This window comes from Pinus tabuliformis, chromosome 4_2 (assembly GCF_031772625.1).
Source record: "Pinus tabuliformis cultivar Carrire ecotype Pingquan chromosome 4_2, CPIR1, whole genome shotgun sequence".
Taxonomy (NCBI): domain Eukaryota; kingdom Viridiplantae; phylum Streptophyta; class Pinopsida; order Pinales; family Pinaceae; genus Pinus; species Pinus tabuliformis.
The window spans coordinates 167,477,238-167,497,792 of record NC_142304.1 but is presented as its reverse complement, the minus strand read 5'-3'; the positions used below and the strand labels follow the sequence as shown (position 1 = coordinate 167,497,792).

Genomic DNA, 20,555 nt, shown 5'->3' with positions numbered 1-20,555 from the left:
TTTCCCAATGTACACCAGGAAAGATGACAACAACAAACACATTGGAACAATCATGCTATCCTGATTTAGAGGAAAAGGGGAGATTAATCGCTGGGATTAATAGTTTAACTATGGAATCATACTGGCTCTTCCTGGTAAAGCCGCATACACAGAGAGCCGCCCTTAAGTGCCTAACAGATGCGATCGGGTATATAATTCCCGATATTCAGGATGCCACCTATGCCGTCCAGCTCAGTTCGCGCCTCAACAAACCTCCTGAAGTAGAGCCAATGCTTGCGATAAGTCAGCTCAGATTTAAAGGCAAGCAGCCTACCTGATGAATCATGTCGCCGATAGCCAGATCGCTGAGAAAAATAGGATCAAAATTTATTGATACCGATTTAGTTGCATTTCAGTTTAATAGATATTTAGATTAATTTAGTATTTATAGACCCTTTCATTGTTTTGGAAAGGGTCGTAAAGTTTTGTACCAGACTTAAAGACTGAAGTTTGCACTATTGTGCTTCAGTCAATATTCTTTTATGAAACTGGACCAGTCTTTCTTAATTCAACAAGGAGGCTTTTTATGCAATTGTGCACTATTGTCGTTGTTGTGAATGTTTTTGCGTTGAAGAAAGAATTACAAGTAGCGATTGATATCGGGAGTGTCAAAGCAGCTCATATGGTATTTCTATCTATGTCTGAATTCATTCCTGTCATGTGAATTCTTATTTGATTATCCTTGCTATTGTTGATTATATGCATGCGCTGTAACAGCAGATCTATATTCATACCACTATTGGATGTTTTATGATATGCTTTCCTTTTAATCATGTATATGTCGATAATATAAATGATGAGTGTGGTAATATCGCATTAATCACTGGGCTTAACTATTTAGGCACAGTAATCTTAAATGAATTAATATCTATGTCTGATCGATGGAGTCATCTATATGCCTGTCTTTAGACAAAGACCATCAAACGCTGCACTTTAAAGCTCAATAGATTCCTGGGATAGGTCATAGTTCTTTTATTCTTGTCAATAGTTTTAGTTATTCGCCCATCGCTAGCTTAGTTTTATAAATCATCCATTCATCCCTTTTATCTACTTTTGGGAAACTGGTCCCATTATCCCCAGTCGGAGCCACTATTCCAAACGGAAAAGGAGTTGTACTAAGGTCCAGACCAGGTGGTTATCCCCGATGTTGTTGCAGCGATTTTCAAGGCATCAACACCGTGATGCAAGTGATTCAAGTTCTTCAACAAAGGACGACGTGATAGCATCAAGACAAGGTAGGCCATCATCTTCGTCTCTATTTTCAATTGTAAGCTAGGAAAGTGTATGGTAGATTGTCATGTAGGTTTCTAGTCCCACTCATCAGGCTAGAGGGATTGTCTATGTCTGTAGAAAGGATTTACCTAGACAAAATTCACAAAAACTAAATGAGCATGAGAAGAACTACTTGACACATTATCTTGAGTTGGAAACAATCATACATGCATTGAATATGTGGAGGCACTATCTTCTTAGAAGTAGGTTTGTATTGATGAGTGATCATAGTGGTTTGCAGTATCTATTTGACCAACCAAATCTAAAAGGTAGGCAAGCTCGGTGGTTGACCACGATCATTGAGTTTGAATTTGAGATCAGGTACATCAAAGGTAAATAGAACATGGTGGAAAATGCTCTTAGTAGGGGGATATAGGTAAATCACATAGCAACTATGAGCTCCTATGGGACAAATTTATAGGATAGGATCTTGCAGGTAGGTCAACAGGACCACAGGTATATGAAGATTGTGCATAGGTTGCAACAGAGTATAGGTACAAGTACAAGTAGTGGTACAGGTAAAGGTAGTGGTAGATGTACAGGTATAGGTACAAGTATATGTAGTGATACAGGTGCACAGGATGTGTACTATCATCTCATGACATATAGATTGGTTAGATTTAGGGACAAGATATATGTGCCAGATAGAAATGAGATCAAAAAGGTGATCTTGAGGGAGTTTCATGTGAAACCAGATTCAGGTCACCCAGGTTATCAGAAGATGCTGAAATAAGTGAATAAATTTTATTATTGGTTGTATTTGAAGAGAGGCATAGTAGAGTTTGTGGCTAGGTGCTTGGATTTTTAGTAGGTGAAGGCAGAGTGTAAGCATCCCGGTGGACTGATATAGTCGATTTTGATTCTAGAGTGGAAATGGGAGGTTACTTCCATGGAATTTATCACAAGTTTATCAAGGATAGTGAGACAACATGATTCTGTCATGGCAGTGGTGGAAAGGTTGACAAAGGAAGCACACTTTATTCCAGTGAAGTCTATATTCTCAGTGAGTGATGTAGCACAAGTCTTCATTAGGAGCATGGTTAGATTGCATGGAATTATGAAGAAGATTGTGTCAGACAAGGATGAAAAGTTCACTTCCAATTTTTGTAAGGATTTATTTGTATGTTTTGGGACAGAGTTGGCCTTCAGTACAACTTATCATCCATGGATAGATGGACAGACAGAGAGAGTCAATAGGATAGTGGAGGACATGTTGAGGATGTATGTGATGCATCAACAATGGAAGTGGGAAGAGTACCTTCCACTGGTAGAGTTTATCTGACAACAATGAGTACTAGGAGTAACTGAGGATGATTCTGTTTGAGGCATTGTATAGGCAGAGTTTTAATACTCCCATCAGTTGGAGTGATCCAATTAACAAGGTGTTGATTGGACCACACATGTTGGCAGACATGGAGGGGGAAATTTGGGTAATCAAGAAGAATTTGAAAGAAGAAAAGGATAGGTAGAAGATCTATGCATAACGTAATAGGTTGTTCAAGGAGTTCCAGGTTGGGGAATAGGTGTACTTGCGCATCAAACTGAAGAAGAGCTCCTTGCGGATTGGATCATGTGCCAAGATCACACCCTAGTTTTGTGGACCTTTCAAGATTATTGAGAGGACTAGGCCAGTAGCCTATCAACTTGCATTTCCTCAAACAATGAAAGTCCGTGATTTTTTCCATGTTTCATTTCTTAATACATATGGTAAAGATGTTGATCATATGATTGACTGGTCTGTATTCCAGGTGGAGCTAGAAGAAGAATTCCAGCTGGAACCTCATTGCATTTTGAAGAGAAAGATTCCCATGCTCTAGAAACGAGCATTCAAGCAGGTTAAAGTGCAATGGAAGCACTTTGGGCCTAATGAAGCTACATGGGAGATGGCAGATCAGAAGTAGGCTATGTATCCTTCCTTATTCGCTGGTTGAGCGGATGTTTTGATATATGTTTTTGGTACATGTTTTGGTGATGTTTGGTATATGTACATATGTATATGGATGTAAATACCACCATGAGATATGTTATAAAACTCCAATAAGATGTATGGGTGTCATGTCATTATGATGTTATACTTGTTATGTTGTAATGTTGGTTTGCTTCAAAGTAGGATGATCATTGTAAATTCTGCAACGAGCTAAGCTATAAAGCTCCATGGAAAATATGTTTTTCTTATAGCATCCTTGTTGATTGTAGGTATTTTTAACACTGAGGACGATGTTCCCCCAAGTGGGAGGGTTTTGTAACAACTTGGGTAAAAAATCCATGTAAAAGTTAATACAGGCAAAATATTTACAAAGGTCATGGGACACATATTCCAAGATGAACATTGGGAAAAAAACATAGTGATGGGGATCACTAGTGATTGATTAATGACTAGTTTGAAATTGGAAAAGGCAATGACAAAGTATTTGGAAAGAAAAAGTGGCATTTTGGCACATTATTTAGGAAAATAATAGAAATTAGGAGAAAATGGAGGTGAAAGGTCATAGGTTGCATGTGAGGAGGAAAATGAAGGAAAATAATGGAAAATGAAGAAAATAGAGGCCTCATTAATAAAAAAGATTTTGAGGATCAGTTCAGAGACTTTTGTCAGTTCAACTTTGGAGCTCTCTCTCTATCCTCTCTCTCTCATAATCTTGGCCACTTAGAGTTTTCTTGAAGCATTCTTGGAGTGTGGCATACTTTGAGTTTTGGAGCAAAAAGACAAAGGAAGAGTAGGAAAGCACAAGAGGACATTAGGATCAATAGCTACAATGAGTTTTTCTTGCAGGTACCGAGTTGCATGTGTGTTTTCCGCACTAGTTTTCACATGCATTGCATATGCATGTGGTTTATTGGTCATGATATGTCATTGGCTTGGAGGATTGCATGGATTAACAATGAATTTTCCTAACCTTCTCATTTCCTAGATAGCCATGGTGTTGTGGGTTCATTTCTTTGCTTTTCTAGTTGGTTCTCTTGTTTCCTTTAGCTTGGGTTGAGTTACTAGTTCCTGGAAGCCATAGTTGGAAAAACGCTCTGGAAGCCATGTAACAACTTATGTTGAGATACTAGTCCTGGAAGCCTTGGTTGGAAAAACACTCTGGAAGCCCTTGGTGGGTTGAGTTACTAGTCTTGGAAGCCTTGGTTGTAAAAACGCTCTAGAAGCTTGGTGACAGCTGTGGGTTCAGTTACTAGTCCTAGAAGCCTTGCTTGGAACAAATGCTTTAGAGCCTTGGAAGGCTTGGGTAGAGACCAATATGGCGATGGTTTGTGATGTGACTGTGTTGTGGAATCAATGTTTGATGGGTTGAGGTGGTTTGGCCTCTTGAAGCCCTAGTTCAGTTTTGATGGATTGTTCCATGAGATCCCACATTCATGCTTGGAATATGGCATAGGGGTGACTAGCTGAAGAGAGATTTGACTCAACCATGTCTATGGTTGGGTGGTTCATGGAAGTCTCGAACCTGGTTGGCCTTTGTGTCATTAATATGACGTTATTTATGATTGTTAATTCATCAGTATTGTATTGGTTTATATGTGGATAATATGGATGTATTTTCCTTGGTATTTTTGTTTTTATTACATTGGTTATGAACATGTATTATGATAGTGGCTATTTGTGGCTCTCATCATGTTTTTACTTGTAAATGAATGAAAAATGTATCTATGGCCTAATAGATGAAATTTCAACTAATATGTTGAGGCATCATTGCTTCTTAGAAATTCTCAGATAAGTATGAGGCCCCTCTACTCAGTTATGCTATTGATACTTGTAGCTTTCATGTTTGTGACATGTTTAATGAAATTCTTGTCATGGATAGTAGGGGTCTAGTCTAGTCCTTGTAAACGTTTTTGAAATTTATCTTTGTTCCACTGTGAAATTTCATTTCTGAAGGTGTCATCGAGTTTTGGGTAGTGACCTAGGCTTTGGGCCTGAAAAAGTGGCACAAATCCTGGAGTCACGGGCACAACATTGGGTAAAATAGTCCCTGAACACTCACTTTTCCTTGCTATGGGAGAGTCTAGAGCCTCCCAGATGCACCCTGGTCCATATCAAGGGAGGGTATAGGGGTTTGATGTATTAAAAATTCAGTGGGACTCAGGGGATGGTTACCTGAATGGTTGGGATGGCTCCTGGGAGTTCTGTTACTGATGTGGAAGGTCTATGTGATGTGTTCTGCTGGTTCCACTTCCTTAACTAATAGGTAGGGAGTCAAATCATATCATAGTAACTTATCATCACATGTTTACTCTAGTTGGTCAGTTACTTGGGTATATGTGGGAGGAGGGTGTTACATTGTTGTCCATCGATCTAATCTAAACAATAAAGAATCTTCAAATGAAATTAGACAAGAAACTCAATTCTTTAATTTAATTGAGCCGACGACAGAAGAGATAAGAGGCCAAATCGAAACTTCAACGGACCAAATTCATCACTATGAGGTGAGAAAATTATTTAATTACCCCATTTATTTATTTTTGATTTTAATTATTTCATCCTTCATAAAAAAATTCTTTATTTTACAAGAGTTTTCGATGGAGTATGATCCTGATGCTGCGACTATGGGGGCTTATGTTGGTGGCAACATTGATGCTCTACCTATAAGTGATGCACCAATCAGTGAGACTGGTACACCTGATAAACCACACATGCCATGATATGCACCCCCTGAACAACATACACTAGGATCGACACATGACGTTGTGGATGTAGAGCATGATCCCATCACACAATTTAAAGTGAGATTTCTTGGATCTTGCACTATTACTAGCATGGGAACACTATCAGTTACATTTTTGGTAAATGATGACAATGTAGCCATGAAATTGGAGAAAATTCCAGGTATTTAACGAGTGTTTTAAATATTAAGTATAATCTAATTAAAATTAATGTATAATTTGTGGTTATTTTAAACTAATGATAATATCGTTTTGTATGAAATGATGTATTATATAGGCGTTTGCATGACGTAACCTTGGAAATATTTGGGCCCACCATTCACACAAACTAGAAATCCCAAATTTCGAAGTTGAAATATGAACTTATGACCAAGATGGTTGGCCCGTTCGATGAGGGTACCTTAAACAAAAATGGAATTACCTCGAAAGAAGGATTATATTTAAAAAATTTGTGGGACCAACATAGGGTTCATTTGGATAAGAATCCTAAGTATGAGTGACCTCCAATGGCTCCAGATAGAGAGTGCAAATCCCTCATGGAAGATGCAAGGTAGAAGGGGCTTCAAAAACAAGGGAAGACACCACCCGGACCAGGAAGGTATGAGGCAATTTTAATAATGTAATTATGATGCTTTATCATCATTGCAACATCTAATTAAGTTTTTCAATATTGTCAATATAGGATCCCAAATACATCTAAAGCCACGATGACTAGAATAGCTAAACATGGGCAACATCATCTTGGCCTGGGTGGTTACTCAAAACTGGCCACAAAAATTGTAAGTATAAAAAATAATAATTTACATCCAAATTATAAATTCTTAACAATTTTAATTTAATATCACAGAAGAAGAAAAATTCATGTTCTCATGCAAAATTGTAGGGGTCACAATTCAATGAGGTTTCCACAGAGGAAGACTTCAAGCTTGCTTACAAGCACGACTATCAAGCCATGGTTGAACATAGGACAAGCTTGGCATCTTCACAGTCTTTCGACACCAAATCTAACACTCAGGTAAATAAAAGAAACAAAGAGAATTTATAAATTGTTACTTGTACAATATTATTGGTTATTATTTTGGTCATAAAGTAATGTGCTTGATTGTAAAAAGCAGGCAAGCAATTTAGATACAACACACAAGCCTAGTGAAGGCGGAGTGCCTCTTTCAAATTGATGTTCAACTCAGTACTGCAGGTATTTCATGTGTTATAAAAAATTTGTAGTATGGATTACAATTAAAAATATTTAAATGCAAATGGTGTATTAATTATAATCTTTCTTGTTTCTACTCCAGAGCATGTATAGGATGAGGCTAGAGAAGAGGAGGAACATATGGCCATGTCTGAAAGTATTCAATGCCCCTCCTATATTCAAGCATGTAAAGAACACTCTACTACTCTTTTTATTAACAAATCACTTGTAATAATAATAACTATAAATATGAATTTAACAGTTCTTTATTATTGTAGTTGATGCTCCACCCCCCTTGGAGTAGCATAGGTGTATGACCAGGTTTGGAGCAAGGCATATAAAGCCTATAACAATTGAATGGAGGGATCAACATTTCATTGAGAAATACCTTAAAAAGAGAAAGATACCAAATAATAAATGACTGTACTTGTTTATTTAGATCCCAGTTTTTTGAGTACCACATTTTTTACTGACAGGTTGAATGCCTCATGGCATGCGTACATGTAATTTTTTACTATCTTAATAAAAAGTTGTGATTTTTCCAATTGGAAAAAAATAGAAAGACCTTGTTTGTGTTCTTATCATCAAATAAATTCCAAAATAGAAATACTGCAAGCATTAAAATTATTTATAATTTTATATTATGCATAAAATAACTTTTGTATCTTTTGCATCAAATGTTTTCTTTCACTAAAGATATATTTATGAAATATTGGTAAGGTTTGAAAATAAGGTAGGAGATACATAATTGAAATAACTTAATGTGATATTGATTATGTGTTTAGATAATTGAAAAAACTTTTCTTTTGTTGAAATATGTAGTACGGGGCACATGATGACAATGATCCTCATTGGTTTGATGATGTCGAGTTGTTCATTTCTCCCAACCGAATTGTAACAGTCAATAAGATTGTGGTTAGAAAGAACAAATAAATTGTTCATTTGATTCACATTAAAAATAAAAGTCTTGATACTAAAGATAGGATCAAAATGTTCAACCAACATCTTCAAATATATAAGGTAATAACCATATTTTAAAGTGATTTTTTTAATGTCATAAGTTCAATTATGAATGTTTGTTTCTTAACTTTTACATTATCTAATCAATTTTTTTCTTTCTTTCTTATATAAGTTTTTCTGGCAGAGATCACATCACAACATATAGACACCATGAGCCAACTTTCAATGGAAGAGGGTCTCATACATGAGGATCCTGTACCAAAAGAGGAGCAAAGGGAAGCCATTCCAACAATGACGACTAGTGCACGAGGTAAATAAAACTCTAATGCTCTATTTATTAATGAAATACTTGTAATTATAATAATAAATATCAATTTAACATTTCCTTCTTGTTACAACTGATGATCCACCCCTCTTGCGACAACATTGACAACATCACGAGTACACGACTAGGTTGTAAAAAATAAAGAAAAGGAAAAAGAAATGATTGTACTAGTTATATCATTAGAAGCATCACTTACCATATTATGAAAACATATTTTTGATGATATAATTTATTATGATGAAGTATTTTATGTCTATTATTAATGAATGAATAAATGAATGTTATATGTTAATGAATAATTTCTATATGTTTCTTTATGTACACAATCTTGTTTCATATTATGTAAAAATAACTTTTTATGATAAAATTTATTAAGATGAAATATTTTATGGATCTACGAATGAATGAATGAATGAATGAATGGATGGATGTTTGCTATTTTTTATTTATTTATGATAATGTCTTCATTTCAACTATTTCCTATATAGTAGATAGATTGGGTACTATGGAATTGAGAGTGATGTGAGGGGAGGGAGGGGCCATGAGAGCTTCCACCTTCACATGGTTGGCCCTATTCAGTAGAGAATCAATTAGGATTTGGATAACCTTGGAGGTAAAAACGCTCGATCCAATAGAGCAACAACAAAGTAAACGTTGACTTCACTACTGCTTCGTTGAGTTGAGTTGAGGGAGGTTTGCTCCAATATTAAACTACTTTAATAATTTATTCTCAAAACTGAGAGGAGATCACTTTGGTATTCATGCACTCAATTCCTTTTAATTATTATTTATTCATGCAATTAAATTTAATAGTTGGTCAAATTTAATCTAAGTTTGCCTCATTGGTCTCAAGAATATGTGTAGGACAATTAGTATTAATTTGATGTTGAAGTGGAAAACTATATGAAGCAAATAGCTCAAAATGGTAACATTACATTTAGCATTCAAGGTAAGTTACTTTCAAGTTGATTCATTTTTGCTTCTACATAATGCACTGCACTACTTATTGTATTTGCAGTCAGATGAGTGGAAGATCTTTGAACTAAATTGAAATTTCTTCTGTATTTTAAAGGGATTTGTTGTACAACTTAGTTATTCCAACTTACCAAGTTCTTCAGATTAGAAAGAACATACTACCATAGATGGAAGAAGGTATGAGAAATAGTAATTCAAAGGTGTATTATTTGTTTTTATTTGTCACTGTCTAGTAAGAAGATGGAATAGGGTTGATATCATGAGTAGCAAGATGAGGGATACATGTAGTTGTGACCTTGTGGTGTTTCCCATCACTTACATGTTCAATTTCTATTTAGTTAATACCTTCAACAAGAATAGTACAAGCATTAAAATAATTTACAATTTTATAGTATGCAACAAAGAACTTTTGTATCTAATACATTGGAATCTGTGTGAACTTGCTTTCTCTAAAAATAAATTTAATTTGTACATTCTAGTACCTACTAATTCTAGGTTTTACAATACCTGAATTGAAATGGAACTTTTGAGTGAATTCCAATCTTTTGATCTTATGTAGATATTAATTTAACAAGAAGACAAGGGAGTCAAGTTGGGATAAGCGTTTAGAATTGGTGACACCAATTGAGGTGATATAACACTACATTTATGTCATTGTGTGCTTGGGTTAGTTATCTTAATATATGAAGGTAAAAGGATGTTTCATTTGTGAGATCTAGTGCATTTATTTACTGTGGATTTTTTGTTTAAAAAAATAGGAAACATTCCTGGTTTCACTAACCTCAACTAACATTATAAAGAGCCTCTCATACCCCTCACCCCTTTCGATGCCTTTTCCTTTCTACATCCATAGGATAGGAACTGTTCACGGCTTATACCCACTCTGTCGTTGTACTAAATCTCACCTTTGGACAACTGTAGGTACCTTCACTTGAAGAAATAGAGGCAATAAGGTTGCTTTAGACTGAACATAGACAAAATTATTGTTATCTAGCATAAGTAAGATCTCTCTAAATGGGAAAGAAATAATCAACGAGTTATCTTGGTGGGCCTATGGCCATTACTCACACCACTGTCCTAAGCTCCCTCAGTTTAGAGATGCCCTTGTGGCTTATCGCGCAAACCCAACTACACCACCTATCACACCTACATTAAGATATAGACTTGCCTTCTCCCTATAACACTTAATCAAGGATGGTGGAAAGGAAAAAAGGAAAAATACCATGTCATCATTAGTCAACTGTTACTTTGTTTGCACTGAATCATTTGCAGAAGTAGATGAAAAAAGTACATACATTTTGTTTAAAAAATCTATCCATTAGGCACAATGTTTGTTTATGCATGTACATACTGTTTCCAATTTGAAGAAGTACATAACTCAATTTACATTGATTCTTTCGAAAATCATTCCCTTTGGAGGTGACATCTCATATGTAAATTTTATCTATGTTTCAAATATACCATGTTTGGATGAGAATAAAAAGGAGGTTCATGACTTGAATGGAGAGCTTCTAATACATACTGATGGCACTGGATTTATTATTGTCTTATGGGGGCCTAACGTAGGTTCAAAGTTATTTAGCTAAACAAATCCATACACTATTAGCCCTTTCGGCATCAACCCGCAGAGCGCGAACTAAAGGCTCACCCAAACCAATATGGGGGGATGCTGGAACCAAGTTTCCGCACCCTTGAGATGTTTGTGATGTCGATTTAGTCCAACTAGACCTGCCTTCGTGCAGGTCACTTCACACTATGTTCTCACCTTCAATACCTCCACGATCTATTAGAATCAACTTTCGTGTAGCCCTAACCAAGGGCTGAAGTCCTTTCACGCTGCTAAGGCAGCGAACTGCGATATCTCCTAAACTACACCAAGTATCTTACTTATCTTATTTACTGAACTTAATTATCTCTACGTAAATAGATATTCCAACTTGCAATCACTTAATCAACACAATTATACACATTCGCGCATCATATAAGCCTTAGAAGTGAAATTCATACCCAATATAACAGATGCATAAAACAGGAAGTAAAGACGCAGAAATGATAGAAAATTCTCTTTATTAATACTTCAATTGATTACAGACTCGACACGCCCTGCGCACTTAGCTGTAGAGCCTTTTCCTACTCTACGACCCAAAACTATACTTTACACTTTAGATCTATCGCACATACATCTTCATTCCTTAGACATGTTGTGATTAGCTTAGCTACCTTAACTACTTAGAGCTTTGCTCTATTTATAAAATCCCATGGTCTGTGGACCATGGGTAGATCTTCTTCAGCCGACATTACATTATCAAAATAAGGGCAGACAACCCTATGACTCTTTAACAAACTACGCACTCCGCACCCACAAAATGTGGAGTCTTTACATCGATATTACAAAATTGGACCAAAATCTGGGCTCTAAGCCCCAATACTACCCTTAGGGGATCCGGTGCCCAACAGGCCCCCAACACAAACATCGTGACTCACCCTTGAGTCACTCTATCGGTGCAAAGATCTTTGCACAAAGACCTCCCAACTCTGATTGGATCGCTGCAAGTTTGGCAACGCACTGAGTGGATGCCTGCTAAACTTCCTCTACGCGTTGTTCGGTGACTGTTGTCATTGAACTACTTCCCTGTATCCTTTACTGAGTTTCTTGCAACTACGTGAGCTTTACTTCAATGGAGGTTGTAATGGTATAAGCCTCGTCGATCCACAACTATAGGCGCGCTTTCAAAACTGCCTCTTTATGTCGAGCAACATCCACCTGCTCCTTGAGCGCCTTTGCTTGCTGCATCCTTGCAAGCCTTTGTGTAAGGGAAACCATCTGCACGATCCCTTTTACCTCATCGTATCTCTGCTACAGCTCGCACACCTCTGTCTCTAGGCACTCTATGTTCGGGTCCTCCTGCAGGGTGGTAAGGACCTCGAATGACTGCTCGAACAACTTCATGCAGTCTGTCACTGCACTGTCAATTGCCACCATTTCTGTTGTGATCACAGTGGTGCGCTGTTCTCTGACCTCCGGCGGAGTTGAAGGTTAAGCCTTCAACTGTAGCTCTACTATCTGAAGGTTTAGCTCCAGCTGAACCCTGGCCATTTCTGATCTGGCATCGTGCACCCCCACTACTAAATTTCATACGCGCACCTCCACCAGTTCCTCTACTTGGATGGCTAACTCTGGGACCATATGACAAGCTTCCTCCATAACCTGTACTATCTATCTATTTTGTACCACTGCCTTGTTGCGTTGTAGGCTCAACTACTCAATGTTGATGTGCTGCTCGCTCATTACCTGTATAGTGCAACTCTTCCTGGCCCGAAGTTCTATAGTGACTCCATCCTGCAAAAGATAGAGTGTCTCCTGAGGGAGCGCAACCATGTCTAACCCGACCCCTTTCAAGCTACTGATCATAGCCCTGGCGGCCTCATTCTCTGTAATGATTACTCCATCTAGCATCACTATTGTGTTGGTCACCCTGGCGCACAACATTTCCTTGGTAGCTGAAGTGCTGATTACGAGGTTGGTTGACACTATGCCAACTTGTGGAGTGCGCACCTGCAACTCCTGTATCTGTGTCCAGAGAGCCCTTAACACCAACTGGTGTTGCTCCTCAAACTGCTGGAGGGCCTCTGCAGTGACATCCCTCATCATTTTGTCGATATCATGTAGATCCAACTTAGTGAGGGTGATAGGGTCGAATGAAGTCTTCGAGGCCTTTGTCTTCTTTCGTGGCCCTACCTGCTCTCGTGGGCACAAACGCTTTAGTTGGGTGGACATTATCTGTGGGTCTGTGCCACCTTGTTCTTTATTGGCCTCTGGTTCGAGCGAAGGAAAATTTTATCCTTCACACTCTTCTTCTGCTCTCTTTTGCTCCTCCTCGGCCAACTTCATAGCATCGCGCACTACTTGGGCCTTAGCTGCTGCTTCTTCCTTCCAATGCTTTTCTACCAGCTACGCCATTTGTAGTTTTGTCTCTTCCTTCTTCTGCTGCATGATGGACTTCTCTGCTTCCACCGTAGAGCCAGTTGGGGCATGCCACTCCGGCAGCCAAGACTCAAGGAATGCGAATATCACATCGTCAGTCACCAAATATGGTAACTCATGTCATGTCTTAGTGGGGTCCTTCCACGCCCTGATGAAGACATGGTGGAAATCTACCTTGAACTCTGCAAAGCTCTGCAGACTATTATAGACCATGGGTGATACTTGCATCTTGCGATTAATCCCCATCTTGATGTTCATCTCCATGAGCACCCAAAAGATCTTGCTCTCCCTCATCCTTTGTGTGTCCCTGGTTGCCCACAGCGAAGCGTACTTCACTGCCTTTTGAAGGTCCTGCGCAATCAATAGGAACTAGCTATCTTCAAGCAACTCCCATGCCACCAGTACTATCGACAATAGAAGCCATGCATAATGGAATGTTTTTCCCTGCTCCTATGCCTCGCGGTAGTTCGCAATGAACTCACTGCATAGATAGTTTTCCCAGTTGAACTGGACCCCTTCTGCACATTGTGATGCTAGTGCAACCACTGGTGTGGGCACCTCATCCGCACGACACTTTCGCATCACTTTTCCTGCCAATATCTATGTCATGACCTTAACTGCAGGGTTGATGATGTTGGAGATGGCATACCCTCACTTCTTCTTCTCCAACTTAAATTTCTTTTTCATGGACTCCACGATGGCCAAGTCATCACTCTTTCCCTTTGAAATTTTTGTTGGGTCCTCCACTATGCAAGGGAGCCAGGTAATCCTGTGAATCAGATGTTCTATGATGGGGATGGGCTCCTCTAGCCATAAGCACCCATCATGCACCAAGCAGAGCAGCTGCCTGATGACAAAAATGGTCACTGGGGTGCGGTGGTAATGTGCCACCCAGAGCAAGTTTAGCAATCCTACTTTCTCAACACCTCTAAGCCATTTACGCAGCTCCAACTCTATCATTCCAGTTGACGCACCTATCTTCTGGAAAATTAGCTATGTGGTCACTAAATGTGGGAACTTCTCGTGGTTCGTGAGGTCCCAATCTTCAAATTTTAGCACGCGGACCCGTCCCAAGTGCACTCCTTCAAAAATAATATCATCTAGGAGCAACAAAGTTTGGAGAGAACTCTTGCTCTCATCTATATCCTTGGGCACCTTGGCTTTACCCTTCCACGGAGGAACATATGCAGGTAGCTTGGTGAGAGGGTCTGCACCCTGCATTTCGACTTCCATCTCTACATCCTCCTCCTCAACCAGGATTTCTTCAAACTCTTCCTCCTCATCGGCCTCCAAATTAATGGCCTTTCCCTTTTCCTCCATTTTGAGCTTGGTCCTCAGCGGATTTCTAGGCGAGATGTGCACCAGTACCATGGCCTGCTTATCCTTCTTAGATCTTGGCATGCATGGTGATTTAGGGATCTCAACCACTATTCTGGTGCTCTCTGGGGCTTCTACTTCCGTAATTTCCTGCGCGGCTTCCTCGGTTGTCATTGCTCTAGTATCCACGGCTTCTTCAAGTGCTACCATAATGTGATTCCATAGTTCTCTCAATGTCTCTAGTAATTTCTCAAGCAACGAAATCACTTTCAGAATATCGAATAAGTCTCGATTCATGAATATCTAACCGCGCAACAACTTAGTTCTCAAATTTCCAAGTGTTGTTTGCTGGACAACCATTTGTAATTTATAACGCCTTTTGAATTTGAATTCGACCATTCCCCCCACATTCGGTCTATTAATACTAGATTGGCGGCAGATTTTCAAGAATCTAGCCCATAAAGTTTGCCTTAAATGCCTATTGCCTACTCCATTTGGTCTCAAAGCAAGTATCACATCATGAGTAGTGACTGCAACGGTCACTTTCTGCCCGACCTGCACGCCAGTGCAGCTACCCTCGTATTGTCACGGACCTTGTGACACTTCGCTACTGCGCACAGTCCTGACATCGCACGGTTCCTAGGCAGAGTAGTTTATAGTCATGCACCTCCTTTCAGCTACATGGAGTGCCAAGACTGTGCTTCTGTCGATTAGTCAGATGGTCGGGCCACCTGTCTATGGCTTCAGATGACTTCCATTCACTTTTCCTGGGAAGGGTTATCCATTCAACTTAACCAGCTGTAACACACCACCATCTGTAATCTCCTTAATAACATACAGGCCTAACCAGTGCATTCTAAAGTTTCCAGGGAATTTCTCAATCTTACTATGTCGATCGTGCCATGCCTTTTCGTGTTGCTTTTGTACTTGCTGGTGAAATCTAGCCAAAAATCGTTCTTCTTCAAGCTCATCCAGCTCCACGAGCCTCTCCTCCAGGGCTTTGCGATCCGTCATACTTGTGAACGCTATTATGCGTAGACTAAGCACGATGTATTCCATAGGCATTACAACTTCCAGTCCATAGACAAGTCAAAAAGGTGTTTGTCCCGTAAATTTATTGCATGTCGTTCGATAAGCCCATAACACTGTAGGTATGTGTAGGTCCCAATCACTTCGATGCGCATTGCATACCTTGGTTAGCACGTTGCATACCTTGTTGAATGCTTGTGTGCGTAGAATCTTCTGCGTGGTTTCTTTTCCTGCATAATGTCTTCCAAACATTTAGAGCCATTTGGAAGTTCGCCCCCTAACACATGCTTATTGACCAGATATTTTAACGCGGAGTACATGTGCATCCGCACAGGTTGGGGTTCTTCTCCATATTCTTGCATCCACTTGGCTAGATGCAGGCGTGGATCATCCTATCCATTGTACTTGTCTGTCAGTCACACCTTAGGCTTCCCAAATTGTATTCTCATCATCCTCCTACATTCGCACCAATCATGAAAACTTCCTTTGTGCGTACCCCACCATCTCATGGGCGTAGCGCGCAGTACCCAGTCCAAGGCTTGGAAGTGTTCCTTTTCTGGCACCTCCCTTTCAAATTCATCAAAGAAGGTATCTACCTCATTTAGTCCATCATAAGTAGGTAGACTCTTACTTCTATCGACACGTAGCGCAGCGACCTGGTCATCATATTGCAATTCAGCATCGTTACCTCGTGTAACTGATTCTGCCAGCACTCTATTTCCTCACCAGAATCTGAAGTACAGGAGCTTTCACACTCCCATGTAATCTGCCCATCCATGGTGGGATTCACCGAGTCTTGGTCTCGCGTTGTTATCTTGTAGATGCAGTCCAGATCATCATCACTTTCATAGTCGTGGACTGGTTTCGTATAGCGCGATCCTTTAGTAGGGTCCAAGGGTACAATTATGCGTAATGACTTCTTCTCAAAAGTCATCTTTCGCTTCCTCAGATTGATTACCTCATTCATATCAGTGACCCAGTCAATTCCTAAGAGTGCAGGGTAAGGATTGCTATCATCAACAATCTCTATCACTTCGAAATCTGCGAGCATGCTTGCTCCCTCAATATCCATAGTTATTCCCTACAATCACCCCATTGGTATTATTTTCTGTTGGTTCACCATCCTTAGTTGGATTGGAGACCATTGCAATGTAGGTCTTCCCATTCACTCCCATGTTCGTTTTGGTAGAACATTCTCATCTGATCCCAAATACAAAATGACTTGATCCATCTCATATTCTCCGATCTGTGTTGTTACTCTCATTTCTCATCCCGTTCTTGTCTTATGTTTTCCGATCTTCCGGACTACGTGCGGTTCTCCTGGTGTGGTCCCAACGCATCTATTGATAAGTTCCTATAACCCTTTCATAGCCCTATTGTCACGTAGTAACTTCATATAGGTTTCCAGGAATGTTGTGAGCATAAATGGGTCCATTTCCAGCTCCGGTTTATCTTTTCTTCCTGAAGTGGAGGCATTAATGAAGCTCTTCTTAGCTTCCATGAAGATTTCTTGAGCATGCTCCAAATCAAACTCAACCTCTTTCATTGGAGCTTTGCGAACCCATGTACTATCTTTCAGTTGTTTTTCTTTGTCATCTCCTATCGCGATTCCACTTTGGCGCACAATGTTCATGTTCGGATCTTCCTCACGCGGCTCAGACCTCATCATCCGCAGGTTTTGAGTTAGGGGAGGTGGTAGAGCTCCTTTGTCGTGTATCCTAGCTATTAGCATAGTACAATCTTCTGTTTCATGATCAAACAAGGTGAAATACTTGCATGACAGAGACATTGGATTAGTGCAGTCACAGGCATAGTGTCTTGGCCCTCTGCAATTGTAGCAAATCAATTGTCTACGACCTCTACTAGGTCCTCCTCCACCTCGGCCTTGTAGACGCCCTTGAAATCTTGTCCGTGCCATTCCTATATTTTGGTGAAGGGGCTGTGTTTCGGCCTGAACTCTATAGATGGGAATTCTATCCATCATAAATTCATAACTTCTACAAGTACGCTCATCATGTCATACCAACCTGCAGAAGTTGTAGAACAACTGTTGTGAATTTTGCATATACTTCTGTAACAAGTGGCAGTTGTCTGTGGCATGTTTTCCTGCTATTTGACAGATAGCACACCACAAATTAGGTGCTATGCTAGGTCCTGCTTGAGCTTCCAGGCTTAAAGGCATCGGTCCTCCTCCTGCGAGGTAATTCGTAAAAACTAGGAAATGGTCTTTATCATGACCCTGACTCTTGAATTTTACACACCATACTTCTTCACGCACTTCTGGTCAAACCGTCCTATCCTATTTCAGACTTTGCATCTCAAGGCATAGATTCTTTAGCTGCACGTGGATCTATTGAACTCCTAGGTTAGGATCTTGCATCGGGGTCTCATGAAGCCTCATAGCAATCTCTAGGTTTTCTGCCTAAGTTGTTATCTTCTGCTGCGATAGCGCACTCCTTAAATGTGGTAGTAGCAAAGCTACAAACCACTCATGATGTTGTCTATCTGTCAGATTCATATTGGCTTCGTGGATCATACATTTTGGCCTTTGATCTAGCTCCCAAGGAGTCTCACCGGGTAGCATCGTGATCTCTTTAAATCCCACAATCGACTGTACTTCAGACTTTGTCTTGCTAAATTCTCTATTTAGTGTTGTTTGGATATCCACGACTCTTGCATTCAGGTTATCGTTGGAGTACTTAACATACCAGGTCAACGCGCGATCCTGCAGAGTGCTAACCAACATTGCTCTCTTTATATGGTCATCTATAACTCCTTTCACTTCCCATACAACCCTTACAACGAACCAGAATTGGTTCGGATCCTCATTTCCAAAACCTTCGAACACAGGAAACTTCACTGTGTTTTCCATACTCAATTGCGGTGGTGGTGGAGTTGGTACGGGTGAAGATGAAGGTGATGGCAGTGAAGCCGGTGGTGGTGTGGGTGGAGGTGGTATTTGCTGAATTCTTTGCCTTATCAGATGGATAGAACTTTGCGGAGAGACCTTCGCGAGCTCTTCCTCATCCCCTCGTGGAGGTGAAATCAAGGGGCTATTTTCTAGACCCTTATTTCCTTTGTTCCTGTAAACCTTTCCACTTCGTATAGCTCCGAAGATCAAGGTAACTACATAACCTGCTTTTCAAACAACAACATTTTGATCCAAGTCTTCAAGGACTTTACATACTTACCTTGCAGTCCTTTGAGAAAGCATTGATATGCCTCATTGTAGCTAACTGAGGTGTGAACCACAAAACCAGTAACAAATGCTCCTATAATATGATCGAGCCAATGATCAACAGCACGCGTGATCTTATCCTCTGATGCTTCCAACCTTCGCACTAGCTCTGTGGTCCACACAATAAGATCATCAAGCTTCCACCTTCCTTCACTATTTGCTAGCTTCGTGATCCACTCATATGGCTCAACAGGGAAGGATGCGAAAAATATTTTGTGTATCTCTGTGTACAGGTCGTTGTCTAGCCACTCTTATTTTGGCAGTCGTGGGATTCAATTTTCCTACACTGCGAACTCGTGAATTCTTCTGTCCAACTAGCCATTGATTTCTTTCTTAGTTGGATTCCAATGATATGACATCACACATATCTCATGCAGATTCCGGTCTCGGCAATGGAACCATTTGTTGGCTTATGGGGGCCTGACCTAGGTTCAGAGTTATTTAGCCAAACAAATCCCTACACTATTGGCCCTTTCGGCATCAGCCCGTGGAGCACGGACTGAAGTCTCACCCAAAGCATTATGGGGGGATGCTAGAACTAGGTTTTTGCACCCTTGAGATGTCGATTTAGTCCAACTAGACCCCCCTTCGCACAAGTTGCTTCACGCTCTGTTCTAACCTTCAATACCCACGCGATCTATTAGAATTGACTTTCATGCAGCCCTAACTAGGGGCTGAAGTCCTTTCACGCTGCTAAGGCAGCGAACTGCGATATCTCCTAAACTACGCCAAGTATCTTACTTATCTTATTGACTGAACTTAATTATCTTCATGTAAACAGAGATTCCAACTTGCATTCACTTAATCAACACAATTATACACATTCACGAATAATATAAGCCTCAGAAGTGAAATTCATACCCAATATAACAGATGCATAAAACAGGAAGTAAAGACGCAGAAATGATAGAAACTTCTCTATATTAATACTTCAACTGATTATAGACTCGACTTTCCCTACGCACTCAGCTGCAGGGGTCTGCTCACTCAGCTTCGGACTACTAGGCCTCTGCGCGCTTATTTACAGAGCCTTTTCCTACTCTACGACCCAAAACTAGACTTTACATTTCAGATCTATCTCGTATACGTCTTCATTCCTTAGACATGTTGTGATTAGCTTAGCTGCCTTAACTACTTAGAGCTTCGCTCTATTTATACAATCCCATGGTCCGCGGACCATGGGTAGATCTTCTACAGCCGACATTACATTATAAAAATAAGGGCGGACAACCCTATGACTCTTTAACAAACTACATGCTCTGCGCCCACAAAATGCGGAGTCTTTACATCAGTATTACAAAATTGGACCAAAATCTGGGCTCTAAGCCCCAAAACTACCCTTGGGGGATCCTATGCCCAACATTTATATAGGAAGGTTTGAATTCACAATGCCCAAAACATGTATTTGAAGGGAAACATTTAGGAAATCAGACTCTAGAGGCCCACCCCTTTCTCATTCAATGTTATCTTTTCTGTAATGGCTATATAGTAAAACGAACATTTCTTGTTAACAAATTGCCATGTAAAATGATCCATTTTCAAGAGTTGATGATCAAAG

The 20,555-nt window shown here is 39.9% G+C and overlaps 1 pseudogene across 1 annotated transcript in view; it reads left to right on the top strand.

Moving 5' to 3' along the window:
- The first annotated feature begins 5,832 nt into the window (after positions 1–5,832).
- The window catches only part of LOC149168708 (protein NRT1/ PTR FAMILY 7.3 pseudogene), a 73,858-nt pseudogene continuing 59,135 nt past the window's right edge, over positions 5,833–20,555 (top strand). The window contains exon 1 of the transcript XR_016259177.1: positions 5,833–5,926. The product of XR_016259177.1 is annotated as a protein NRT1/ PTR FAMILY 7.3 pseudogene (transcript). The remainder of the gene's footprint in view (positions 5,927–20,555) is intronic.